Here is a 27884-nt window from a genome sequence, read left to right on the forward strand (position 1 = left end):
TTTCTCCTCTCACCTTAATTTGCGGCCTAATCTTGAAATGACACATGCCGTTCACCTTATCTATGCCCCTCATGGTTTGGAAACCTCTATAAAGAGAACAAAGAACCCTACAGCACAGGAACAGGCCCTTCAGCCCTCCAAGGCTATGCTGATCGAGATTCTCTATCTAAACCTGCCGCCTATTTTCTAAGGATCTGTATCCCTTTGCTCCCTGCCGATTCATGTATCTGTCTAGATACATCTTAAATGATGCTATCGATCCCAGCCCTACTGCCTCCACTGCATGAGGCACCCACCACCCTCTGCGTAAAGAACTTTCCATGTAGATCTCCCTCAAACCTTTCCCCTCTCACTTTGAACTCGTGACTCCTAGTAATTAAGTCTTCCCCTATGGGGGAAAAAAAAATTCTTCCTATCCACCCCTGTCTACATGCCTCATGGTTTTATAGGCCTCAATCAAGACCCCTCCTCAACCTCCTTATTTCCAATGAAAATAATCCTAATCTACTCAACCTCTCCTCATAGTTAGCGCTCTCCATAACAGGCAACATCCTGGTGAACCTCCTCTGCACCCTCTCCAAAGCATCCACATCCTTTGGGAAATCTGGCGACCGGAATTGTACAGCAGTATTCCAAATGTGGCCGAACCAAAATCTTATATAACTTTAACATGACCTGCCAGCTCTTGTACTCAATACTCCGTCCGATGATGGAAAGCATGTTGTATGCTGCCTTAACCACTCTACTGACAGACATTGCCATCTTCAGAGAACAATAGATCTGAAAACCCAGATCTCTCTGTACATCAATTTCCCCCAGGACCTTCCCATTTAATGTATAGTTTGCTCTCGAATTGCACCTTCCAAAATGCATCACCTCGCATTTGTCTGGATTAAACTCCATTTCTCTTCCCAACTCTCCAATCTATATTCTGCTGTATCATCTGACAGTCCCCTTCACTATCTGATATTCCATCAATCTGAGCGTCATCTGCAAACTTGCTAACGAGGCACCCGACACCTTCACCTTTCAACCTCCTGTGCTCCAGTGAAAAAGTCCCAGCCTAACCTTCAATCGGTGTGAATTCTGTCTGGGTCCCAATGTCGAGTCAGCCTGACATTTTGGATAGAAAAGCTCTGCATTTAAATTACGTTCTTGAGAAAGTTACTGAAAACAGGTCCTGGGATTAACATACCAAAGAACAGAACCCCATTCTAAAAGATGGAAGATTTAATCTAAATTGTTTTATGTATCACATCTCCATGACACTGGACTCCATTGGCTATAAATTCTGTGATCATGATCTTATTCTCCACAATCACCTGATAAAAGAACAGAACTCCAAAAGCTAGTGCTTTCATGTTATGGCAGTAGCGGGAGGTGTGGGCTGTATTCACTAGAAACAATGAAGCAGTTAGATACCACACATTTGAGGGGGAAGGGTGTATTACATGACCTCCCAACTCCTATACTGAATGCTCTGAGCAATGAAGGAAAGCAAACCAAACGCCTTCTTCACTATTCTATCCACCTGAAACTCCACTTTCAAGGAACTATGAACCTGCACTCCAAGGTCTCTTTATTCTGCAACATTCCCCTAACTGCATCAGTCCTGCCTGGATTGCTTGACCAAAATGCAAACCTCAGACTTCTCTAAATTAAACTCCAACTGACACTCCTCGGCTCATCAGCCGATCCCAAAAATTCTAATTTATAGTGAACTCTCTTTCCTCTATTATTCCCTAGAAGCGGAAAATCTCCATCCCACACTCTCTCCGTCCGTTTTCACTTTGTTGAAAGTGGAAGAATGGGATTGAGAAACTGATCAGCGATGATTGAATGGAATGAGCAGACCTGGTGGTCTAATTTCTGCTCCTATGTCTTGTGGTCTCTTGCTGTCCTGGACACCGTGAGAGAGAATTGGGACCAGCATTGATCCGATCATGACTGGATATGGATCTACCTGCATCTAGGTGGATGGGCTGGGACTTTTTCACTGGAGCATAGGAGGTGGAGATGTGACCTTATCAAGGTTTATAAAATCATGAGGGGAGAGATGAGGTGAATGACAGGTGTCCTTCCCCTAGGCTGGGGGTTTCAAGATGAGGGAGCAAATTTTGAATGTGAGAGGAGAAAGAGATTTTAAAAAGACTTGAAGGGCACAATATTTTTTATATACAGAGTGTGGTTCACGTGTGGACTGAATATCCAGAGGAAGTGGTGGGTGCAGGTACAGTTACAAGGTTTAAAAGACATTTGGATAATTACATGATCAGGAAATGTTCAGAAGGGTATGGGACAAAACACTGGCAGGTGGGACTGGTTTAGCTGGTGAACATAGTCAGCATGGACTAGTTGGACTGAAGGGTCTGTTTCTGTGTTGTATGGTTCTGTAACTCGGTTCTGTACTTGTCTCAAGACCATTTTCTTGCCTTCCCCTCTCACATAAAAATCAGATGAACTCAGCCTTGAATATATTCAATGACCTGAAAATGTGTTGCTGGAACAGCGCAGCAGGTCAGGCAGCATCCAGGGAACAGGAGAATCGACATTTCAGGCATAAGCCCTTCTTTAGGAATCAAACGTCAATTCTCCTGTTCCCTGGATGCTGCCTGACCTGCTGCGCTGTTCCAGCAACACATTTTCAGCTCTGATCTCCAGCATCGGCAGACCTCACTATCTCCTCGAATATTCAATGATCCCCCAACTCCAGGAAGACATCCCCGCTTCTGAACTTAATTCCTCTTGCTAATACACCACTTGCCTTGCTCATTGCCTGCTGCACCTGTCTGACAACTGGCACAGATGGACACTGATGCCCCCTGAACATCCACGTATCATTCTTGATGAAGGGCTTGCGCCCAAAACCTTGACTGTCCTACTGCTCGGATGCTGCTTGACCTACTGTGCTTTTCCAGCACCACACTTTTTGACTCTAATCTCCAGCATTTCCAGTCCTCACTTTCTCCACATCCCAATATATCACCATTTAAACAATATACCTTTCTACTTTTTTTCACAGCAAAGGCTGTAACTTTACGTTGGGGTACTGTATTTGCCAACTGTGGCCTTCTCTACATCGGGGAGCATGAGCATAAACTTGGGGAACGGTTCGCCGAGCATCGCAGCAAGGTCTGCAGAGGCCGACCGGACCTCCCAGTCACCACCCATTTTCATTCCCCTTCCCACTCCCTTTCTGACATGACCATTTTTGGCCCTATCCATTGCCACAACAAACTAAAGTGCAAATTGGAGGAACAACATCTCATCTTCCACCTGAGCAGTCCACAGCCCGAAGGACTCAACAGTGAGTTCTCCATTTTCAAATAACCTCCCTTCCGAGCCCCTGCCCCTCCACCTCCTTGCCACCAACTAGGTTCCTTCCTCACATTCACCAACCAGGTCGTACCCTCTACCTATTTACACCTATCCCCACTTCATCACCCTGCCCTCAGCATACCCTTGTTCTGCAGCTCTCCCTATACTCACCCCTAGTCCTGAACAAGGGTTACACCCGAAACGTCGACTTCTCCACCTCCTGATACTGCCTGGCTTGCTGCATTCTTCCAGACTCCTGCTTGTCTGATTTGCCAATTGAGACACAGGCATAGACTAACTTTTCCAGAGTCTATCCCCTCGCTGGATTCATTCCCATTCCTTTCAGTTGCTCCAAGTCAACAATTGAACCCCAGAATGAAACGTAAATGGAAAAGGGGGTGAGAAAAGAGAGTACTGTACTCACAGATGTTGGACAGAGGAAGGAAGTTGCAGTCTGAGGTGAAGCTCAATCTTCATTCAGTGTGAGAGGAGGAGCAGGACCTTAAGAAGCTCATGGTCCACCTTCCGCATTCAGACAATAGGGGAGCTCCAATTGGCATGAGGACAACTCTCCTTCTGGTCCTCCAGTGCTCCTTATTTGTCCATCAAAAGTAGGTCTCGCCCCTTTTCTGCCGACAGCGAGGAACATGCCCAATGTTTTGGTGACACCGGCAAACATGTGCCCTGCTTGTTGACACTGAGGAGTGTACACAATATGCTCTGTAGCAATGCTGATGTTATTGACAAATTTTAAGTGTCCATATGCCTCAGAGAACAAAAAGGATTAGAGCCATAATTTGTTTTACACTATGTGCCTCGATATTTTATTGCTTTTGCATTTGTCTGGCTGCTCAATGTTTTTATGTCTTTTCCTCAGTGTTGGGGTGAAGTTCACAACTAGAGGGCATAGGTTTAGGGCGAGAGCAGAAAGATATAAAAGGTACCTAAGAGGCAACGTTTCCATGCAGAGGGTGGTGCATGTATGGAATGAACTGCCAGAGGAAGTAGTGGAAGCCGGTATAATTACAGCATTTAAAAGGCATCTGGATGGGTCTTTGAATAGGAAAGGTTTGAGGGATATGAGCCAAGTGCTGACAAATGTGACTAGATTAATTTAGGATATTTGGCTGGCATGGACAGGTTGGACCAAATGGGTCTGTTTCCGTGCTGTACATCTCTATGACTCTAAATAATAAAAAGTATATTTTCCAAGTAACAAACTATACCCAGTTAAAAATCACACAACACCAGGTTATAGTCCAACAGGTTTAATTGGAAGCACACTAGCTTTCGGAGCGATGCTACTTCATCAGCTGATTAAACCTGTTGGACTATAACCTGGTGTTGTGTGATTTTTAACTTTGTACATCCCTGTCCAACACTGGCATCTCCAAATCATAACTATACCCATATTAACAAGGTTTAGTACACCACACACTTGCATTCTCAACAGATCCTGCCCCTTCAATGCCTGAGGAACATATACATGCTGGTGCATAATCTCCTTCACTAGTATTTACACACTACCCTCAGCAATTGCACAAGTAACAGCAAAGGGCAAACAGCACAAGGATTAAACACACAGTGAGGGGCAAACAGCACAAGGATTAAACACACACAGAGGGGCAAACAGCACAAGGATTAAACACACACAGAGGGGCAAACAGCACAAGGATTAAACACACACAGAGGGGGAAACAGCACAAGGATTAAACACACAGTGAGGGGGAAACAGCACAAGGATTAAACACACACACAGAGGGGGAAACAGCACAAGGATTAATCACACAGTGAGGGGGAAACAGGACAAGGATTAATCACACAGTGAGGGGGAAACAGGACAAGGATTAAACACACAGTGAGGGGGAAACAGCACAAGGATTAAACACACAGAGGGGTAAACAGCACAAGGATTAAACACACAGTGAGGGGCAAACAGCACAAGGATTAAACACACAGTGAGGGGCAAACAGCACAAGGATTAAACACACAGTGAGGGGCAAACAGCACAAGGATTAAACACACAGAGGGGGAAACAGCACAAGGATTAAACACACAGAGGGGTAAACAGCACAAGGATTAAACACACAGAGGGGTAAACAGCACAAGGATTAAACACACAGAGGGGTAAACAGCACAAGGATTAAACACACAGTGAGGGGCAAACAGCACAAGGATTAAACACAGTGAGGGGCAAACAGCACAAGGATTAAACACACAGTGAGGGGGAAACAGCACAAGGATTAAACACACAGTGAGGGGCAAACAGCACAAGGATTAAACACACTGAGGGGGAAACAGCACAAGGATTAAACACAGTGAGGGGGAAACAGCACAAGGATTAAACACACAGTGAGGGGGAAACAGCACAAGGATTAAACACACAGTGAGGGGGAAACAGCACAAGGATTAAACAAACAGTGAGGGGGAAATAGCACAAGCGCCAGTAAAAGCAGATGGAAAGTGAGTGTAAAATGTCACTATGACAGGACAGGACAGGACAGGACAGGCCCCACATTCCTTCCCCTCCGTCCCCCCCACAACCTGCCTCACCTTTCACCTCCCGGGCCCAGTACCTTCCAGGTGGCCCCATAGTTGACACAGGGGCCGCCCCACGACCAGTAGAACTCCACCACCCAGGCGGCCGACGAGTTCCCAAGCAGGCCCTTAACCCCATCCGCCTCCAGAATGCTCACCGGCTCCTGCCTGCTGTACAGCCGGCCGGTGTGGCCGTGACACAGCAGCTGCACCAGGAAGGCGGCGGTGCCCAGTGACGGGTGTCTGCCCCGGGCCGCGCGGCGCCATTTTCCTAACGGCCGCCCTCCCGCCGCTTCCCCGCTCGAGCGACTTCTCCTCCCAACCGCCTTCGCCTTCGCCCCCGCGTGACGTCTGCACGGGGGGGATGGGCGGGGCCGGGGGAGCCTCACCGTCACCAAGCAACAGACACCTCGCGCGACAACTGCTCATTCACAAAAACAAACTCTCCTGTCTCGCTCTGCAGCTGCAGGGGGGACACTGCCACGTTTCCAGGAGCCCTGTCTACATTGGGAAAGCTCACGGCTCAATTTAAACAGATATTCCGACATCTAACGGAACGGCGTCATACCTAAAGGGGGCAATCTGCATTTTAAAGGGACATGGACATTTTAACGGGTATTTCTGCAAATAAAGAGGTTTAAATGGACGAGATTACATTTCAAAGGGATGTGGGCACATTCAAAGGGATATCATAATATGTAAAGTGATGCAGTTATATCTATACGAATCTACATTTCTAAGAGACGTTGCCCTATTTATAAGTAGAGACAATAGGTGTGAATTCTGTCTGTGTCCCAATGTTGAGTCAGACTGACATTTTTCTTAGAAAAGCTCTGCATTTAAATTACATTCTTGAGAAGCTAAGTTTTAGATTCGGGTGTAGGCTAGGGAGAATTGGCTGTGCTAAGTTATCCATAATGACCAGGGATGTACAGGTTCGGGTGGCTTGGCCAAGGGAAATACGCAGTAAGTGGTTGGGTATGGGTGGGATACTGTTCAGAGGGCCAGATTGAAATAGATGGGCTGAATGGTCTGCTTCCACATTGTCGGAATTCGATGACCCTCCCCACCAAAGGAGCATTTTATCTGCATCTATCCTGTCAAGCCCCTTTCAGAATTCTACTGGTTTCAGTAAAGGTATACAGCACAGAAACAGACACTTCGGTCCAATTCGTCCATGCCGACCAGGATTCCAAACTAAACCAGTCCCACTTGCCTGCATTTGGCCCATATCCCTCTAAACCTTTCTATTCATGTACCCATCCAAATGCTGTTTCAATGTTGTCACTGTACCTGCATCTACCACATCCTCAGCAAGTTCATTCCACATGCAAATCACCCTCTTTCAAAATGTTGCCCCTCCGGTTCCTTTTAAATCTCTCTCCTCACATTTAAAAAAAATGCCCCCTAGCTTTGAGCACGCCGACGCTAATCAAGAGCCCTTTGTTATTCACCTTACCTCCAATCCTCATGATTTTATCAATCTCAATGAGGTCACCCCCCCAACTTCCTGTGCTCCAGTGAATAAAGTCCCAGCCTCTCCTTCTAACTCAAACCCTCCAGTCCTAACAACATCCTGGTAAATCTTTATTAAACCCTCTCTAATAGTATTCTTCCTATTACAGGGCCAACAGAACTGTACTGAGTACTCTGAAAGTGGCCTCACCAACATCCCTGTACAACCTCAACATGATGTCCCAACCCCTATACTCAATGGTGTGAACAATGAAGGCAATGTTGCGAAATGCCACCTTAACCACCCTGTCGAGCAGTGATGCAACTTCCAAAGAACTATGTACCTGAACACCATCCCCGCCCCCCCCCATGTCTGCCTGTTCTATAGCACGACTCATGGCCCGACCATTATTTGTACAACCCCTTGCTTTTATTAAGCCTCTCTCTCACACACATATACACACCCCTCAACACTCTATCACACTCACAGGCTCATACTCCATCACACTCTCACTTTCCCAAGCATGCACACACACACATGGACAAACTCAGATACACACACACTACTCTTTGGGGTGAAATTGTATTGGCAGAATTATATTTGCAGATACATTCAATTTTGTTCAAAAAGCACACAATCTTCAGGCAGTCAATGCATCTAATATTTTACAAATTCCGACTTTGGAAACAGAACCTGTCTGATTCAAGATTGGAATACCAACAGACTCAAATTTCACACCTTTAATTCATTGTCTGAGCGGAGATGTCTTTTTTTAAAAAAAACCTTAAGTCATCTCAAGAACATTGTTACATATTAATGAACCAAAGCCCGCACCCATTCTAAGAGATGAAGACTATCTAAGTTTATTCAATATATTCTATCAGTTGCATGACACTGATCTTTTGACATAAGTTCTGTGTCTTATGATGCTGTTCCATGAGGCTTTTGTGTTTGTGTAGATGAGGCAAGATGGAACAGATGAGGCGATGGAGAATTACAAATCACCTCGGAAGGATTTAAAGAGAGAGTTAAGAAGAGCAAAGAGAGGACACGAGCAGTCTTTAGCAAATAGAATAAAGGAGAACGCTCAAGCTTTCTATAGATATGTGAGGAATAAAAGGATGATTAGGGTAGGAATAGGGCCAGTCAGAGGCAGAAGTGAGAAGTTGAGCATGCACCCTGTAGAGTTTGGAGAGGTGCTAAATGAACATTTCTTATCGGAGTTAACTCAGGAAAAGAATGAGGTACGAGATATTAGACTCGAAAGGATCGAGGTTAGTTCCACACAGGTGTTATCAATTTGAGAAGGAGTGAAAGTAGACAAGTCCCCTGGGCTGGATGGGATTTATCTGAGGATTCTCTGGGAAGCTAGGGAGGAGATAGCAGAACCTTTGGCCTTGATCTTTGAGTCGTCATTGTCTACAGGTTTAGTACCAGAGGACTGGAGGATTGCAAATATTGTGCCCTTGTTCAAGTAGGGCAGCAGAGATGACCCAGGTAATTATAGACCAGTGAGCCTTACATCTATTGTGGAAGCATTGGAAAAGCAGAGGAGATTTACCAGGATATTGCCTGGTCTGGAGGGAAGGTCTTATGACGAAAGGCTGAGAGACTTGGGCCTTTTCTTATTGGAAAGAAGGCGGCTAAGGGGGGGATTTGATAGAGACATACAAGATGATCAGAGGATTAGATCGGGTAGACAGAGAAAGACGTTTTCCTAGGATGATCACGTCAGCGTGTACAAGGGGGCATAACTACAAATTGAGGGATGATAGCTTTAAGACAGATGTCAGAGACAAGTTCTTTACACAGAGTGGTAAGGGAGCGGAATGCCCTACCTGCTAAGGTAGTCAACTCAGCCACATTAGGGAGATTTAAACAATCCTTAGATAAGTGCATGGATGATTTTGGGATAGTGTAGGGGGACGAGAATAGTTCACAGGTCGACGCAACATTGAGGGCCGAAGGGCCTGTTCTGCGCTCGATTGTTCTATGTTCTTTGTTCTAAACTTAGTGCAGGAGGCTGAAAGAAATGAGCAGCTTTAAAACAAAAACTTCTTGGAGCTCAAAGCTTTCAATGAGAGTCTGAGCCCGGTGGTAAGTTCAGGTAACCTTTATTGCAACCCAACTTTGTTACAGCTTCAGATCCCCCCAGCAAAAAGACAGAGAAAAAAGTAGTTGCTTTTTGAACAGCTCAAGGTCAAAGTGCACACACCACACCTCCCCTTGTCCGACCCCCCCCCCCCCCCCCCCCACTGTCTTTACTATTGGCCAGGACCAAGTTGTCCCTTTGTAATTGGATCCTTGGTAAAGCCGTAACCTGGAGGACGTATTGCCTCACTCAGCAATTTCAACCCATATCTTGTCTCCAAGTAAGTTTCTCCCCGCTCATTTGCCAGGAAGGGGCAGTGTAGAGTCAACCAGACTGCTGTGGGTCTGGGGTCACGTGTAGGCCAGACCGGGCAAAGGATGCAGCTGGAACAACTGAGTGAATCCTTTCCCACAATAGCGGTTCCCTTGCCTAACAAGGGAGAGAGTGAATCAGATGGGGGCTTTCCCCCCTGCACCACCACCTCCCTGCAACGGTCTCATCGTTAGATTCCCAACTCCACATTTCTGACCGAATACCAATTCTGCCATCTGTCGTGGCGGGATTCAAACCCGGGAGTCTCCGGAACTGGGTTGATGGTCCAATCGATAATAGCACTCGGCTGTCACTCCTTCAATCCCCCTGTGATGGCACGTGAACTCGCTGGTGGCTCCGCAGGTGGGAGGTGCGGGTGAAGCCCTTCCCGCACTGAGAGCAGGTAAATGGCCTCTCCCCCGTGTGGACCCGCTGGTGGATCAGCAGGGTGGAGGAATCGCTAAAGGCCTTCCGGCACTGAGAGCAGGCAAAGGGCCTCTCCTCCGTGTGGATCCGCTGGTGCCTCATCAGGGAGGAGACGTGGGTAAAGGCCTTCCCGCACTCGGGGCAGCTGAAGGGCCTCTCCCCCGTGTGGACACGCCGGTGACTCTGCAGGGTGGAGGAATAACTGAAGGCCTTCCCACACTCGGGGCAGCTGAAGGGCCTTTCCCCAGTGTGACTGCGCCGATGAGTCTCCAGGGCAGACGGGACACGGAAGCCTTTCCCACAGTCGCCACACTTCCACGGTTTCTCCACGGGGTGGGATTCCTCAGGTTTCTCCATGGCCACAGCTTCAGCTGCACACAAACACGTGTAGTGCCCCTCCCTGCCGTGAAATCCTCTTCCCAGGCCGTATAACTGTTTCAGGCTCCACACACAGTGCGCTGCAACAGTGGGGTCTCTCGTCCAGTCCCACTGATGCTGAAAACATCCTCAAACAGGAACCAAAAAGTGTTGATCCCTCTCACAGAAATCACAGTCAAAAATCGTTGCTGTACCGATGGATTGAGTGACTGTCAGACATTGACATCAAAATAAGGACTGCAGACGCTTGACAGTCAGTCGAAAAGCACAGCAGGTCAGGCAGCATCTGAGGAGCAGGAGAGTCAATGTTTCGGGCATAAGCCCTTCATTCGTTGATTTTGAAACTTCAGTCTTCAGATTTTCAAATACTCTGCAAAAAGAGATTACAAAAGGGATTATCAGTGCAGGGTAGAAATTCAGAAAAAGCAATTCCACTTTCTGTGGAATATTCTTTTGTTGTTCCACAAAATTGAAAGCACCATCCCACTCTCTCTCCCCCTCTGTTCTCACTCCACTCTAACTAATTCCCCTGAAGGTGCTGATTCAGGATCTTACAGGGGCAGCAAAGCAAAAACATCAAGACTGACATCTCTCTGAATTTTGGATACCTCCACCTGAAAGTTAATATCTTACACAACACTGGGATCCTGCGGAGAATGAGCAGGTCTGATTTTGGGAAGCAATTTTAAAAAAAGTGTCAATTCAGGGTGAACCTTCTTGAGGAAGGACCAGACACAAAATGGTTAATGACCCAGGGAAGGTGGGAGCAAAATGGTTAATGACCCAGGGAACAAGGTCCACCCTTCCTTGTTTCAGCAAAATGCAACCCCTTGCTTTTATTCATTCTTCTCTCATACATATACACACACATACACCCCCCAACACTCTCACAGGCTTATACTCTATACCAAACATGCACACACACAAATAACTCCAAGAAGTGAATTTGAATTGGCAGAATTATTTGCAGGTACATTCTACTTTGCTCAAAAATGTGCAGAAACTGCAGGCAGTCAATCCATGTAATATTTTATAAATTCCTACTTTGGAACTAGAACCAGTCTGATCCAAGATTGGGGTATGACAGGCTCGAACCTCACACCTTTAATGCATTGTCTGAGCTGTAAGCATTTTTTAAAATAAAACCTTAAGTCATCTCAAGAACGTAACTTAAAAGATGTTCTGGGATTTACAGATTAATGAACCAAAACCTGCAATCCATTCTCAAAGATGGAAGACTGAACAGCAATCTAGGTTTGTTCAGTATATCCTATCAGTTGCATGACACTGTGAGCTTTTGCTATCAATTCTGTATCTTTTGATCCGGCTCCACAGCTACCCGGTGAAGGAGCAGATGCTATTTCTAGATAGTTGGAACCAACTTCACAAGACGAGGACTAGGCCATTCACCCCTTACAGTCAAGATCAGAGTGGTGCTGGAAATGCACAGCAGGTCAGGCAGCATCCAAGGAGCAGGAACATCAACGTTTCAGGCAAAGACCTCAAATGCTGCCTGACCGGCTGTGCTTTTCCAGCACCACTCTAATCTTGACTCTAATCTCCAGCATCCGCAGTGCTCACCTTCGCCCATTCACCCCTTCCAGCCTGTCCTGAGCAGTGGAGAAAGTGAGGTCTGCAGATGCTGGAGATCAGAGCTGAAAATGTGTTGCTGGAAAAGCGCAGCAGGTCAGGCAGCATCCAGAGAACAGGAGAATCGACCTTTCGGGCATAAGCCCTTCTTCAGGAAAGATTCTTTTTTCCTCTCCTGAGCAGTGGCCTGACTGCGCTTATTTCAGTGAAAGTTTCAGAAAGATTTCAGCAGCTCTTTTAAAAAACTTGAACGTGCTTTCTCACTTTAATGATGTTTCTGAATATATTTTAGGTATTCTCAATTTTGAAGATCAGCCATTTCTCACCCCTCCTGACTCCCAGGCAGAGTCATTACTATCCATTATCTCCCTCGCTCTGTCCTTTGAAAGGTTTGATACAGTGGTCAAAGATGGTTCGAGGCTCGAGAAAGGACGGGTGTGGTGGGGGCTGGGGAGAAAAGCGACTGAATGGATGGGGGACAGAGAGAGAGAAAATGGACGGGGGGCAGAGGGTGGGGGTAGAGAGAGACTAGAGGGTACAGAGAGAGAGAATGAGTGGGGTTGATAGAGAAATTGGGTGGGGGAGAAAGAGTGGGCGTGGCGGAGAAGTGGGAGATGGCACAGGGCAGGGTGACACTAGGCACACAGATACACAAGGTGGCCACTGAGCCATCAGTTGGCCAACTTGACACACAAGATGGCCGCCGGATCACAATATGGAGAGAAACACAGAGCTGATACAACACTGCCTGGGGCCACCAGAATACCAGCACAATGGACTCACAACCCAGGTGATTAGTTTAAGGCGGGTGGGGGAGATAATACACACGAGTAATGAACACTGCCCGCCGAAGTGTCTGGGTCCGGCCAACACCTCTTATAGGAGTTCTAACAGCTTGATACAGACTCAATATCAAATGCTAATAGCCAGGGCTGCAGGAATCCCCCTTCTCAGGAAGAGCAATTAGCGCCCATTACTTCAACAATGGATTTCCACGCAGACATTGAAATGGACAATAGATTAGATTAGATTAGATTAGATTAGATTAGATTACTTACAGTGTGGAAACAGGCCCTTCGGCCCAACAAGTCCACACCGCCCCGCCGAAGCGCAACCCACCCATACCCTTACATTTACCCCTTACCTAACACTACGGGCAATTTAGCATGGCCAATTCACCTAACCTACACATCTTTTGGACTTTGGGGGGAAACCGGAGCACCCGGAGGAAACCCACGCAGACACGGGGAGAACGTGCAAACTCCACACAGTCAGTCGTCTGAGGCGGGAATTGAACCCGGGTCTCTGACGCTGTGAGGCAGCAGTGCTAACCACTGTGCCACCGTGCCGCCCAGCACTGAGCGGTGCTGGGCGGCACACACAAAGCTCCGAGTAGTTGGACCGTTCCGTATCACCTGTCCTTCGTGGAGAAGTTTGTGAAGAAAAACACCTTTGACCACAAGTCCATCAGGAAGTGGTCAGCACGTAGTGTCCTTGAAACCCTTTGGGAAAGGAGAGGGCGAATTCTATCGAGCGGTTCCCTGAGCAGACTGTCAAAGCCATTTGGCAGAATGCCTCATCGCCAGAACTTTCCAACAAGCACCAAGACATGGCTTGGCTGGTGGTGAGAAGGGCTCTGCCTGAGAGATCCTTTATGCACGCCCAGACTCTCAGCTGCACCACACGCTGCCCTCGAAGCGGCTGCGGGGTGGGGGTGGGGGGAACGAGACTGTCACACACCTCCTTCTGGAATGTGCCTATGCAGAAGAAGTCTGGAGAGGAATGCAGTGGTGTTTGTCGAGGTTCGTCCCAAGCAGCACTGTGACGCGGGATTCCGTGCTCTACGGCCTGTTCCCAGGGACACACACCGAGACGAACATCAACTGTGCCTGGAGGATCATCAACTCGGTGAAGGATGCTCTCTGGGCGGTCCGAAACCTGATCTTCCAGCTGAAGGAGTTGACCCCGACTGAGTGTTGCAGACTGGCTGCCAAGGCGCTGCTGCCAAGGCGCGGTGGGGAAAGACCACAGTGTAACACCTGCCTGCCTAAAGAAGAACAGGGGGCCCACGCAGTCATTTGGACTCTGCTGATACCTCAGCTAAAAATGTAATCGTACAGACCTGTAAATAGGAATGATTACTCTGTTTTCGGAATGCAAACAAATGGAATGTTTACATATATATGGCATGTCCAGTTGTACAGATCACCAAAGTATTTTATGAACAAAGTATATTTTTGAAATAAAAAAAATTCTGTTCTTAACAGGGCACCCACTCAATAGGTGGGTTCTGCTGAAGCCACAGCTAAATACTAAGAGACTGGATGGTTAATAAAGGGAACTGTAAATAGGATAACTGTAAATTCGATTAATTCAATCTGTTCTTTGTAATGTGAAGACATGCAATGTATATATCTATGAACGACATGACAAATTGTACAAGTACCAAAGATTTATTTCTATGAATAAAGTATATTTTTAAATTTAAAAAAAGTCTTTCTCTCCCCGGAGCCCCGGTCTTTCCTTGTGCAATAAACTCTGTCATTGAACCCCAATTCTGACTCCGAGCCTGGTGTATTTCAGGGGAGAGAGAATGGGTAGGGTGGCAGATGGTGGGGGGAGCGAGAGAGAGAGAATGGATGGTGGGGGCTGGAAGAATGGACATGGGTCAGAGGGTGGGATGAGAGAGAACAGATGGGTGTAGAAGGTGGAGAGATGGACTGGACAGGGGCTGAGGAATGAAACGATAGGGGTACAGAGGGTTGCGTGAGAGAGAATGGACAGGGTGTTTGGAGTATAGAGGGAGAATGGGCAAGAACCTGGGGATGGAGAGAGAATGGACAAGGGGCGCTGTGGCTGGTGGTGGGAATGGACAGGGGGAACTCTGGGTGGTGGGAGGAAAGAACGGGGGTGCTGTTTATGGCGGGGGCTAATGGACAGGGGGCGCTGTGTGTGGCCAAGATCAAAAAGGTTGATGACAGTCAACACTTATCAGATTGTTTCCCGAACAGAAAAACTTGCACTGGAGACTCCCAGAAGAGGGGTGTTGCATCTGTATTCCTTCAATTAGTTTTGAAATATTGTTGTGTATCTGAATTGTTCAGGGATACCTGGTACATAGAGAGATGGCTTTGGTTGTTGGAGGTCAGTCATCTCAGTTCCAGAACGTCTCTGCAGGAATTCATAGGGTAGTGTCTTCTTCGGCTCAACCATCTTCATCAATGACCGTCCTCCATCATAAGGTCAGAGGTGGAGATATTCGCCAATAATTGCACAATGTTCAGCACGATTCACAACTCCTCACAAACTGAAGCAGTTCAGTTTGAAATGCAACAAGATCTTAACAATATCCAATGGGCTCAGGAGTGGCAAGTAACATGTATGCCATGCCAATGCCAAACAATGACTCATCCCCAAAAGAGAGAATCTGACAACTGCCCCGTGATATTCAACAGTGTTACTGTCACTAAACACCCCACTATCAACATCCTTGGGGTTTACCATTGACCAGAAACTCAACTAGACTAATCACAGACACAATGGCAACAAGAGCAGGCAACAGGTCAGGCATACTGTGACTCCCCAAACCTTGCCCATCTTCTACAAATCACAAGTCTGCAGTGTAATGGAATACTCTCCCACCAGCTTGGATGGGTGCAGCTTCAACAACATTCAAAAAGCTTGATACCATCCAGGACAAAGTCGCCTGCTTGATTGGCACCATCTCCACATACATCCACTCCCTCTGCCCCACTGTTCAGAAGCAGGAGTGTGTACGATCTACAAGACACAACACAGAAATTCACCAAAGATCCTTAGAAAATACCTTCCAAACCAACAACCACTTCCTCTAGAACGACCAGGGCAACAGATACTTGGGAACACAACTCTTGCAAGTACCCCTCCAAGCCACTCACCATCTTGACTTGGAAATATATTGCTGTTCCTTCAGTGTTGCTGGGTCTAAATCCTGGAATACCCTCCGAAAGGACATTATAGGTCACCGTACAGCGTGTGGACCACAGCAGTTGAAGAAGGCAGTTCACCATCACCTTCTCAAGGGGAACTAAATGCTGGCCAGCCAGCAATGTTCATGTACCACGAGTAACTTTTAATAAATGATTGAAACGGAGGATTGGAAACTGCAAACTAAAAAAAACAACCTTTAGGTGGAACAGACGTCGGGCTTTGATTCGGTCCTTATTTGAGGACAGATAAGAGTGTTATACTGACACTGAACTGGAAATAGAGAGTTAAACACCTGTAGTGTTTCACTCAGTGTATCAATCGAAAATCGATTAAAGATTAGCTCTTGCCGTGTTCGTCATTAACACATAAAAAAGGACAGTTAAGAAGGCATATGGGACTCTTGATTTCATCTCTTTAATGGCTGTTGCAGTACCCACAATCCTATGCGATCCAGACACCACTCTATGGGCCGTGAGCAGTGTTCATAGTGCGCATGTGTGAGCTTGGAATGGGGCCCCGCCCCTCGTCGTTCAGATGAAGGGGAGACCAATCTTTTGGAAATCCTGGAGGACCAGAAGGGGCCTGGTCCTCCTGCCAATCAGAGTCCCCCCCGCCATTGTTTGAATGCGGAAGTTCGACCATGAGCTTCTGAAGTTGTTGTTGCTCCTCTCTCTCTGAATGAAGATTGAGCTTCAGCCCAGACTGGAACTTCCTTCCTCTGTTTTATATCTGGGAGTACCGCACTCTCTTTTCTCGCCCTCTTTCCCATTTCTTTTCTCATCCTTGGGTTCAGCTGTTGGTTTGTAGGAGCTGAGGGAAAAAGAAAGTCAATCAAGTTGAAGGGACAGACTCTGGAAAAGGTTGGTTTAGATCTGTGTCTATTAATGTTTGACAGGCTTTGTTTCCTGAGCTTGACACATTTACTTGTCTGGCAAAAAAGGATGGCGTCTTGATCCATGTTGGGGATGGAAGTGGATGATGCTGTGGGTGACTTACTCGTAGTAGACCAATAATTATTAGATAAGTAATCATGACACACAAGCCTTGGGTTATTGACTGTCTATTTGGGAGCTCACAAGTCACTCTGACGAGTAACAGAGAGTTGTATGATTATATAGGTTACAATCATTTAACAATTAACAAACTGTTAATTGCAGGAATTTGAGCAACCTAAGTCACTTTGCCCAGCGACACAGTGTCTGGATAGTGTTGGTTAGTAGCTGATAAGTGTACAATAGGTCCTTGCAAAGAGAAGGATATTCCCACGCAAGGAAAGAATTTGTTTATCAGGTAGCAATACAGCTGCAAGGCTCAGTGTCTCTGTTAAGTCAGGGAATTAAAGGTAGTTGGGACAATGCAGGGAAGAGGAGCTTAGACAATGGATGCATCAGCCCTGATCTTAATGTAGGCTGGAAGGGCCAAATGGCCTACTCCTGCTTCTATTACTATGAAATATAACCCTGCATTTCCCATGGTTAACCCACTTAACCTGCATATCCCTGGGCACTATGGGCAATTTAGCATGGCCAATCCAAATCAAGGCCGGTGAGTAATGTAGTGATGTGGAAAATGAATGTCAGAGAACAACAGAAAGGGACAAGGAGAGGAAATGTATCAGCAATCGAAACTGGATACTAATGTCACAAAAACTGAAATGATACATGGTGAGTCTGAACATGTGCCACATTGTAACAAAAGTGAATGAATTAACTGCACTCATTGAAATGAATAATTATGATCTGAGACTCCTTACAGACACATGGCTTCAGGATGGCAAGGATTGGATCCTGAATATTGAGGGGGGGAGTCAGATGGGAAGCTAGGTAAAGGCAGAGGGTTGGCACTGCTCACCAAAGCACTGAGCACACGGTAGTCTGGTGTCAGCTCGGGTTTCACGGCCTGATTTCTCTGTCCTCTGATCTCCCTGTTCCCACTGAGTAAGATGTTGGTCTGTTCTCAGCTTTGCTGGACTTCTGCTGAAGCTTTCACGCCTCTTTTACAGCTTCCAGAACAAGAAAACATTCAGAGCTGAAAATGTGTTGCTGGAACAGCACAGCAGGTCAGGCAGCATCCAGGGAACAGGAGAATCAACGTTTCGGGCATAAGCCCTTCTTCAATAAAACATTCAGTCAATCGAAAGCCAACCCACAATCTCAGCCTGTCAACCATCCAGACGCAGAGTGTAGTCACAGCAGGGAATCAAACAAGAAAAATGAAACAAAATCAGAAATAAATAAAGGCTTAATGTTTGTTCATTAGGAAGTAAACCAGAAATAGGGCTCTCCCAGGATTCTGATAGTGCCCGACTTGAGGAATTCTCTCTACATTCGATGTAACTATTAGTACTGTTGGGACAAAGTAACTCGTGTGCCAAATCGTTTAAAGCAAGGTAGTCAGGAGAGGAGACCTTGAGCAATTAACTAGCTTTATTCGTTGCCATTGGGGAATACCTCTTAGTTCAAAATAAAGTCCGACGTATTCCAATAAAATATAGAATGTTACAAGTTTTATGGTAAAACACAAGCCCCACTCTCCAATAATAATGCAACTGAGGGGCAGTCGTAAGGTTCACATACATTGTCCAGACCTACGTTTCTTAATTTCTACAAAACTGAATGTTATCTTATACTGCAGGTTCAGCTCAGCTCGAATTACCACTAAGGGACAGAGAGAACCAATCCATCATTCTCTGAAGCAGCACAGTCTAATGGCCTGAGGAGCAGAGACAGCCTGCAGCTGCAAGGTCAGGCTATCAAAACAGAATTCCTTAGCCAGGGCTCAGACAGCATTATGTTAACAGGCTACATTTTACTGCAAACATTGCTTTGTGACAAAATGGCTTCCATGCAGTTTTGTCAATTTTGATCACATTCTCCCACAATCCCTCCTTTTTTATTAAAAAGAGGAGATTGGGGGTGTCAGCAAAAGGGGGATTATACCCAGAGCCAGGGGTCGGTGCTTGGAGATCGGACTGATAGTCCTCGGGTTCAGTAAGGACAGGGGCAGAAGGCTCCAGGGATTGGGAATCATCATCAGGGGTTTTATCAGGAATGGAAAATCTCGGTATCTGGGAGATCGCTGGAGGGGAGGGCCACAACAGTGAACTGAGCCGAGCACAGGATTGTCTGCAGGGTGACTTTGATTTCCAATCGAGCAGTTCCAAAGGCAGGGGGAAAGAAAGCTGCAAGTTACTCAAACTCCATAAGGGCTCGCTTGGTACGAGTTCGGGACGGATGGGGATATGGGCACATACCTAGCAGCTAGAGTGGTTGACCTTCTGTGCATAAAAAAGTATCAAACTGTAATTCCTGTTTACAAGAGGTTATCCGGCCCAATCAAACATATTTAGTGAAAGAAAGATAAGAAAGAGTGCAGTGAAAGGCAGAATGATCAGGCTGAGCCATTCACGGATGAAGGCTGAAGATGTGTCTCTGACGGGGTCTTCTGGTGTTCCTCCAGGAGGTGGCGCTCGTTTGCATTGTGTTGTGTGTGTCCATGCGGCCTCCCCTTGACCCTGACTGCTGACCGGGTAACCCAGCAGGACGAGGAACGGGCCTTTCCATCTCAGCTCCAATATGTCCCGGTCCTAATGCTGAGGCTTGGCGTACCCATGAATGTCAACTCTGAAGAGTTTTGGTTAACTGATGCAAATATTTCCCACTTGACCAACACTAGAGTGTCAGCTGTTTCAGCCATTGGGATGGTTTTGATTCATCTACTAAATGTACGCGAGGTGATTCTATAAAAGCAAGTTGTAGACAGGGAAAAAGGCCGATCAGGCAAGGAGGTGGTTAACAAACACACTCTCTCTGGATCAATGATGCTGGAAGAGCACAGCAGTTCAGGCAGCATCCGAGGAGCAGCAGCAAAATCGACGTTTCGGGCAAAAGCCCTTCATCAGGAATAAAGCTCTCTATGTCTGCCTGCCTGCGGCTCTCTTTTTTCTCTCTCTCTCTCTCTCTCTGCCTGCCTGCGCCGCCCTCTCTCTATCTGCCTGCCTGCACCTCTCTCTCTCTCTCTGCCTGCCTGCACCTCTCTCTGCCTGCCTGCACCTCTCTCTCTCTCTCTGCCCGCTTATGCCCCCCTCTGCCTGTGCGCCTCTCTCTCTCTCTGTAACACTCTTCAACTTTCTACATGTCTCAGTTAATAGTTGTCCAATGTGTCCTGTGTGCCAAATTCATTCAAGTCTGGACGTCCTGAAGCGAGCAATTATACTTCAGATTTCTACTCGCCAATTAAAACTAATGTTGGGCACTCGAACAGATTGGTGGCATCCTGAAGCATGCCACGGACCTCAGTGTGGGTCCAGGGCTTATCAAATAGGGTTTCACCTCTCGTAATCCTGGGGTAAGCAAATTCATTATTACTAACTTTGTAAACACAAGTGCTCTCAGCAACATTACGTCCAGACCTTGTTGAGTTCTCTCACTAGTATCTTGTGGCTGAGTAGGAAGAATTGTATCAACATTTCTAACAGCACTTTTGTCCCTGGCCAGCTTTCCCCTTTATTTTGGACCCAACAAAAGCAGCAACCACCCTCTATATTTCATCTCTCAAAGGATATCAGCCGGTGACCTGGCAGGACCCGGGTATCTCCTGCCTGACTCGCCAACTGTGGGGGATGGACATAAAGCCCCATGTCAGGAAAGAATTTGTTTATCAGGAAGCAGTACAGCTGCAAGGCCAACCATTTCCGCTGAGCCTGGGAAACACAAACTTTAGCAAGCAGACACTAAGATGAGATTCAAAATGGTTTCCAGGCTTGAATATGTGACAAAATGGCTGACCCAAATCAAACAATTCTCCCACATCATCGCAGGGAATAAAACAAGAAAAATGAGACAAAATGAGAAATAAATAGGGGATCGTGCTTAATGTTTGTTCATTACGAAGTAAACAAGAAATAGCAGTCTCCCAGGACTCGAATGGTGCCCTACTTGAGAAATTCTGTCCAACAAGTTTAATTGGAAGCAGTAGCTTTCGGAGTGCAGCTCCTTCATCAGGGGATTGTGGAATATAAAATTGTAAGACACAGAATTTATAGCAACAGTTTATAGTGTGATGTAACTGAAACTATATATTGAAAAAGACCCGGATTGTTTGTTAAGTCTCTCATCTTTTCGAATGACCATGATAGTTTCAGTTCTTTCAAATGTAAATCACAAAACCTTTTAAAATAATTAAATCCTCAAGTGAACTTTACCAATTGGTGTCGCGTCAGCCCAGATAATGTACTGAAGGTGTGAGTTCCCCTGTGTGAGACTGTCTGTGCCACAATGGTTAAACCGATTTACAGAATCTTACATGGATTCATGCAGTTTTTGAGCAAAGTAAGACATAATTCTGCAAGTACGAATTCACCCAACAAACTTGTGCGTATGTGTGTGTGTGTGTGGGGGGGTGGATGTATATTTGCAGATACATTCTATGTGCATTTTTTTAAGGAACTGCAGGCAGTCAATACATGTAATAGTTTGTAAATTCGACTTTGGAAACAGGACCAGTCTGACTCAAGATTAGGATACAGACAGACTCTGACCTCACATCTTTAATGCATTGTCTGAGCTGAGATGTGAGCTTTTGCTATAAAACCTTGTTATCTCGAGAAGGTGACAACAAGAAGTTCTGGGATTTACATTGCAATGAGACCTGCAACCGATTTGAAACGGTGGAAGACTTAACAATCCAGGTTTGTTCAATATACCATTTCAGTGGCAGGACACTGGAATGTTTTGCTCTAAATTGTGTCTGAGGATCTTATCCTCCACAACCACCTGATGAAGAGGCAGCACTCCAAAAGTTACTGCTTCCAAAGAAGCTTGTTGGACTACAACCTGGAGTTATGTGATTCTAGAATCTGGTTTCTAGTATCTGCAGTCCTTGTTTTTACCTAGTTGATTTTAACCCTACAGTGAATCCTCTTGCAAGGATGCCTGCCTTGAAGAAGTTTTCCTCCTCTCTCTACAAGAATCTCAAGGAATCCCTCTCCCACTGCAACTCCCAGGTCATTTCCTCTGCCCTGAAGCTCTTCAATCATGTCCTGAAACAGACTCGCTACCACAGCCACATTTGCTTCCTCAGTGCCGCCTCCGTAACCAACTCATCCTACACGGACTCCGGACCACCTTTAAGCAAGCAGAGTTCGGATCCGAACAGGCCACTCCACCCTCCTGTGTGACCTATCACCTTCATTCCCACCCCCATTCACCCATTGTACTCTTTGCTACCTTCCCCCACCCTCCTCTCTGACCTATCCCCTCCATCCCCACCCCCATTCACCTATTGTACTCTATGCTACTTTCTCCTCACCCCCACCCTCCTCTCATTTATCTCTCCACCCTGCAGGCTCTATTCCTGATAAAGGGCTTTTGCCCGAAACGTCGATTTTCCTGCTCCTCGGATGCTGCCTGAACTGCTGTGCTTTTCCAGCACCAGTCGAATCAAAAGTGGATTGGCCATGTTGAATTACCCATAGTGCCCAGGGATGTGCAGGTTAGGGTGGATTGGCCATGCTGAAATACCCATCGTGCCCAGGAATGTGCAGGTTAGGGTGGATTGGCCATGCTAAATTACCCATGGTGCCTAGGGATGTACAGGTGAGGGTGGATTGGCCATGCTAAATTACCCATAGTCCCCAGGGATGTGCAGGTTAGGGTGGATTGGCCATGCTAAATTACCCATAGTGCCCAAGGATGTGCAGGTTAGGGTGGACTGGCGATGCTAAATTACCCATAGTGCCCAGGGATGTGCAGGTGAGGGTGGATTGGCCATGCTAAATTACCCATAATGCCCAGGGATGTGCAGGTTAGGGTGGATTGGCTATGCTTTATTCCTGATGTTGGGCTTTTGCCCGAAACGTCGATTTTGCTGCTCCTCGGATGCTGCCTGAACTGCTGTGTTCTTCCAGCACCACTAATCCAAAATCTGCTTTCCAGCATCTGCAGTCATTGTTTTTACCCATGCTAAATTAGGCATAATATGCAGGTAAGGTGCATGACTCAGGGATAAATGAAGAGCAATGGGGGCAGGGGAATGGGTGTGGGTGGGTGACCCTTGGGAGGGTCGGTGAGGCCGAGTGGCCTGCTTCCACACTGTGGGGATTCTCTGAAGGGAGGGGTTTTTGGAAAGTGTGTTCTCCCGCCCCCCCCGCCCCCGCGCGCAATTAAACTTGTTGGTTTCGTTCCGCCCCTCGGTCCTTTATGACGTCACAACGCGGAAGTAACCCTGTCAGTTTCAAAGTGAATCTCCCGCCCTCAGGACGACTCTTCATCCTGGGTTGGAGACAGAGATGGGAGGAGGGGAAATTGGTCACTTGTAGCAACTGGAGTGAATGCAGGGAGGGAGCAGACTTTGCAAACTCAGGTATGTGTCTTAGTTAGCCAGGCGAGGAGGGGCTGAAGGATAGAGATTGGGAAGGGGGAGGGCTGGATATCTTTTCTGTTTTGATGTTTAAAATGCACCCGATTCCCACCATTTACAGCCACAGGTACAAGTACAGCACATGCAATATTCCTCATTGCAGCTTCAAGCCGGTTTTGCATCCTCTGTTCTTCCGCCTTGCTCCAGCACATTCAGCTTCTTTCCCTCATTCCCATTCCCCCCTGTCCTGATGTTCCAAGCTGACCCGCAAAAGATCGGTTTGTCCCTCCATTCTTTCCCGGTGGCGCCCATTACTCTTGTCTATTTCTTGCCTTATCCGGCCTTGTGCGTGAACAAAGTGTTAGCGTATATCCTCTTTCACTGCCAGCTGCTTCCTTGTTTGCGAAAGCAACATTTCCTCCCATTTTTCGCCGACACTGAGCCTTCTGACCTCCTTGATTGTGTTTTTTTTGTTTTTACAGAAGCAGGAAACAGATGGTTATAACTGTACGAGCATATCTAGCTTAACCTACACCCCCTCCCCTCACAGCTCCTTTATCTGTTTGTCTGTAACATCCACCATTGTTTACAGGCACATTTCATGTATGCACATTTTAGCTAATACAAAAGCAATTATATATTTCCTTCACATAGCTTTCATTCTTGTTAACTCCACTCTTGGCTGAAACAATTATACCCTGGCGTTAGTTCATTTACCTTGCAGAAGCAATTATGGTTGCAGAAGTAACACTGCTTTACCTATATCCCACAGGGGAGACCCTACAACCTTGTATAAAATAATGTGAGGCATGGCGAGGGTAAATAGACAAGATCTTTGATCTGGGATTGCTCATAGGTTTAGGGTGAGGCTGAGATTTAAAAGAAACCTCAGGGGCAACTCCCAGATACAGAGGGTGGTGTGTGTAAAGAATGAGCTGCCAGAGGAAGTGGTGGCTGCTGGTACAATTACAACCTTTAAAAGGTATCTGGATGGGTATATGTTGGGAAGCATTTAGAGGGACATGGGCCAAGTGCTGGCAAATGGGGCTAGATTGATTTAGGATATCTGGTCAGCATGGACTGAAGGGACTGTTTCTGTGCTGTACATCTGTGATTCTGGCTTGCCACAAATGTTTGTCACGTCTGTATGTTCAGTTTCTCCCTGGTGTTGGTGTTAACACCTTGGTGTCTTATTTTGCTCCCCACATTCTGGAGACATTAACCGTTTCCTATCTGGTCGTTCTGATGATCTGGACTGCTGCCCGGATCTTCGGATTTCTGGGATTGGTCAATAAACACACCTGGAAATGACTCTTTTGTCAATCATACAAGCAATAGTTTATTCTTTGATACAGCCGGGTCAGTAGACTCTGATCAGCCCAGAAGGATTAGATTCCAACAGTGTGGAAACAGGCCCATCGGCCCAACCAGTCCACACCTATCCTCTGAAGAGTAGCTCACCCAGACCCATCTCCCTATAATTAATGCACCTAACATTATGGGCAATTTAGCATGGCCAATTCACCAAACTGTACATCTTTGGATTGTGGGAGGAAACCAGAGCACCTGGAGGAAACCCATGCAGACATGGGGAGAATGTGCAAACTCCACACAGCCAGCCCCCGGAGGCTGGAATCGAACCTGGGACACCTGGTGCTGTGAGGCAGCAGTGCGAACCACTGGGCCACCGATGAGTACTCCTAGAGTGCCAAAAGAATCCGCCAACTTTTACAGAGTTTGTATAGAACTTATGTACATTGTTTAGAGTCAGACATTGAGCATGGTCACATAGTAACAACCAATCAGATCCCGCAAGGTCCTCATGCATTTTTGACTTAGCCTAGGGCGGCACGGTGGCTCAATGGTTAGCACTGCTGCCTCACAGTCCCAGGGTCCCAGGTTCGATTCCAGCCTTGGGTGACCGTCTGTATGGAGTTTGCACATTCTCCCCCTGTCTGCGTGGGTTTCCTCCGGGTGATCCGGTTTCCTCCCAGAGTCCAAAGATGTGCAGGTCAGGTGGATTGGCCATGCTAAATTGCCCATGGTGTTAGGTGCAATAGTCAGAGGGAAAATGGTTCTGGCTGGGTTACTCTTTGGAGGGTCAGTGTGGACTGGTTGGGCCGAAGGGCCTGTTTCCAAACTGTCGGGAATATAATCTAATCTATCATAATTTCTTGTAGACAACCTGTTCTTGGAATCGTATTTGTCATGTCTGGCGGTTAGGATTAAACCGTTACTTCTGCGATTGATGATTAGGTTCACATTTGCAGTTTTTTTCACTGGATTTACATCAGTCTGTGGTATCTTGTTTGTTCTGAGTCGTGAGTATCTGCCTGACTCAGTCCCACCGAGTTAGCCAAGCAGAAGCCATTTTGTCCTACCTCCCATGTTAAAGTGGAGATTTGAGGTGGCCCAGGGAATCCTTTGAGAACTCAGACCTGTAAAGCTCTCTCTTGGTTTGTCCTGGAGATCATACTCTTTGGAATCCTTCCAGTTGGAGCATGGTTGGCTGAGACCAACCGCTGCATCCTCCTCAGATGGAGGTTCCATCGACTTGTCCACTGGCCAGGACAAGGTACTGTTGTGGGAACAACGGCTCCGACAGTGACCTTCTGAGGGACATCTTTGCCATCCAGGACAAGGAAATTGGTAGCTTTACCTTAGCTGAAGAAATAATAGTCTGGTTTGGTGTATATTACGGAGAGTTTGTCAAAATAGGTTACTGAAATGTTACAGCAGTGGGTCTGGTCAGGTTGACAGGAGGAAAGGGTTGATGTTTTGCAAGAGGGGTTGCTTGAGCACTGTAAAAAAAAAAAAAAAAAAATGGGCCAAGTGACTCGAGCACTCGCACTGTATGGGAGACAATGGTCCTCAGAATGCTGTTCCCATTGAGCTCTCCCTTAGCTCTATTGTACATGGTCTTGGTGACAGTATCAGATTCTGAAAAGAGAAAAGGCCTATAAATGTGCAAGGGAAGGGTTCCGTTCCAGGTCCATGTGCAGCATAAGGCCTGCTGTACCCCAGCCAGTGTGACACCAGCTGTTTGTATACACAGACCGGAGCTATTGGAAAGTGATATTTCTCTTCACAGGGTCAGCAGGAGGAAGTCTGATGAATAGAATGGAATCGGGGACTGGGGATGGGTCAAGTAAGTCACCTTCTGATAGAGAGGAGTAACATACTACTGCCTCTGGGGTGAATAGCGTTCTGTGCGCCTGTATAAATAAGTTGTTTGTGGATTGAGGAGTTTCCCTTATCAGGCTTCCCTTTTCTCAAGTTGGCCCGACCTGCAAAAAGGGATGGTGTTCCTGAGTTGATCATTTTTATCCTCACTAGGCTTGCGTCTGCAGGTAAAATAAAAAAAAATGGTAACGACATGGTAACTCCCACTGATTTCTACTGTCCAGATGGACCATCTGGTCTTTCTGATGTAAGGGTCCATTGCAATAATCAATCTTCATCACATTCCACACGTCAAAGGCGTCTGGTCCGGTGCACTGGACGACATCTCCTCAGCATGGGCGGTGGATAATCTCTGATCATTCCTGGTTGCATCCATACTTAGTGGCGTTCCCCATCAGGATGTTGTATGTGATCAGAAAGGTGAGGAGATAAGCGATCCCCCACATGTCCCTCCTCTTAGTTCAAGTATCTGTAATAAGATTAACATGAGAACAACAGCAAAATTCAAAAACCCAACTGGACAGGGTCCACTCCTTTTGTTGGGATTCCAGGATTCTCTCCTCCTCTTCCGCACTTTTGATTAGTGCGGTCAATCAATTTACAACGGTGCAGTTGGACCCAAGCTGAGCGCCCAGCGACTGTGACCGCCGTAGGGGTGGGAGGTAAAACCTGGAAGGGGCCATCCCAACGAGGTTGGAGACCTTTGCCAGTCCAGTTCTTGATGAGCACCAACAAACCAGGCTCTACCCGTGACAAGGCTGAAAGGGAGGGAACATCGCTGTAGGCCGCACGCTCCTGGGAGTGAAAGGCACGCATAACATTAATTAGAGCAAGAACATAACCAATCATTGCTTCGGTCATGTGGTGGACGTGGACTGAGAAGGGAGCCGAATCGTTCCAAGGGGTACGGAGGCGGTGACCAGAGCGACTCTCAGTTGGAGTCAGTCGTGTCTTGCCTGCAGATATGGATCGCATCTGGAATAAGGCCACAGGGATTAGCATAACCAGCACAGAAACAGACCCTTCGCTCCAACTCATCCATGCCGACCAGATATTCCAATCCAATCTAATTCCCCCTGGCAGCACCCAGGCCATATCCCTCCAAACCCTTCCTATTCATATACCCAACCAAATGCCTCTTAAACATTGCAATTGTACCCACCTCCACCACTTCCTCTGGCAGTTCATTCCATACATGCACAACCCTCTGCATGAAAAGTTGTCCCTTAGGTCCCTTTCAAATCTTTCCCTTCTCACCTTAAA

The 27884-nt window shown here is 46.8% G+C and overlaps 1 long non-coding RNA gene and 1 pseudogene across 3 annotated transcripts in view; one reads left to right on the forward strand and one right to left on the reverse strand.

Moving 5' to 3' along the window:
* The window catches only part of LOC148144422 (uncharacterized), a 32648-nt gene extending 26475 nt beyond the window's left edge, over nucleotides 1–6173 (reverse strand). For both annotated transcript variants that reach the window (XR_015751502.1, XR_015751503.1), the window contains exon 1: nucleotides 5872–6173. This is a non-coding gene — a long non-coding RNA (uncharacterized LOC148144422). The remainder of the gene's footprint in view (nucleotides 1–5871) is intronic.
* The window catches only part of LOC148144411 (uncharacterized), a 269470-nt pseudogene that overhangs the window by 208632 nt on the left and 32954 nt on the right, over nucleotides 1–27884 (forward strand). The window lies entirely within an intron of this gene.

This window comes from Chiloscyllium plagiosum, unplaced genomic scaffold, assembly GCF_037043375.1.
Source record: "Chiloscyllium plagiosum isolate Xiang-an unplaced genomic scaffold, Cpla_swu_hap1 HiC_scaffold_27, whole genome shotgun sequence".
Lineage (NCBI taxonomy): Eukaryota > Metazoa > Chordata > Chondrichthyes > Orectolobiformes > Hemiscylliidae > Chiloscyllium > Chiloscyllium plagiosum.